This window comes from Thermobia domestica, chromosome 8, assembly GCF_964235325.1.
Source record: "Thermobia domestica chromosome 8, izTheDome1.hap1.1, whole genome shotgun sequence".
NCBI lineage: Eukaryota > Metazoa > Arthropoda > Insecta > Zygentoma > Lepismatidae > Thermobia > Thermobia domestica.
In genome coordinates, this window is record NC_137461.1 from 219,846,558 (window position 1) to 219,847,908 (window position 1,351).

A 1,351-nucleotide genomic window follows, 5' to 3' on the forward strand; every position below is an offset into this window, starting at 1 on the left:
TGAATTTGCACATAATATTTTTACAACGTACCATATAAGCTTACAATGTTTTAGGATTAAAGTAACAACCTAATTTTATTTCAATTGAAACTTGATATTAAATCAACATCAATTTGTATGAAGACTCCATTCTCTCTCTTCCATACATGATATGTGAACGAGAGAAGGGGGTCTCAGCTGAATTTGAACTGTCTGACAAACTTGACCACTGAGCATGGAAAACGTCAAACATGGACATGTAATTGATTTTCAATCGAGCGTCTCTGTGGTGGATCAACTCCGAATACTCCTCCCATACCAGTTCTTTTTTTCAATACAGAAGCAACGAATAACAGATGAATGGTTTGGTTCATTATTCATTTCTGCTACTCATGTTACGCCATAAACAACAATTGATATGAACTTTTTTAGTCATGTTAATGTATAAATTTTAATAGAATTCTAGGTTTTAAAACCGCTTGGGCTTTGTTATGCTTATTTTATCAGCAGCTAGCTGTCACATCAGCACTTTAAAATGAATACATTATTTAAAATTCTTAGATTTTTATTTATTTATTGATCAGCAGCAATGTGTAAGACTTCATTTTTTCCAACGTTTTGGGTTAAATGCAGGTAGTCAGAACTTGAACTAAAGTAGATATAATACAGCTAATGAGGTACTGTGTTTACTTTGTGCAGTCGCTAAAGTTGTGTGTGCTATGTTTTATGGGGATAAAAGGATAACAAGAAGGTAGCTATGAGTTGTTCTCTACATTACTTTACTCTAGTGGTTCCCAAACTTATTTACCTTGTGCTCTCTTTATAAAATTTGCATACCTCCCTCTCCACCACTTTTGCTCGTTGGTCATACCCCTTGGCTCGTTGGTCTTTTCTGGCTGACACCTTGTGCGACTTCAGATCCGGCTTTGAATTTTCAAATTATTATTATTATTATTATGTTTGGCGTTATTGAAGCCACAATTCTTAATCACTAGTTATTTTGCTACTGTACGATATTTAATTTAACGCCTCTTCCCAAGCAGCACACCGACGTCAAAAAGGCGTGCTTTTTTTCGTGTAAAACAACTTAAAATTCACAGAAGATGACGTGACTTACATGTCTTTACCCACGTGGAAATGTCCGAGAATATGACGTAATTTTTATGACGTGTTTTAGAAGTCATAGAAATGACGCGTAAATCACGTCTTCTTTTACGTGATTTTCACGTGCAAATCATGTCTTCTTTGACGTCATTCAGGCTCTTCACGTGATCTTGGGGAAGGAGTTAGTTCTCGAAATGAGGCAACGAGAAACAAAGGGGTGTAAGTGACATCTGTAATAAAGTAATTATGTCTTACAAATTGATTCTCC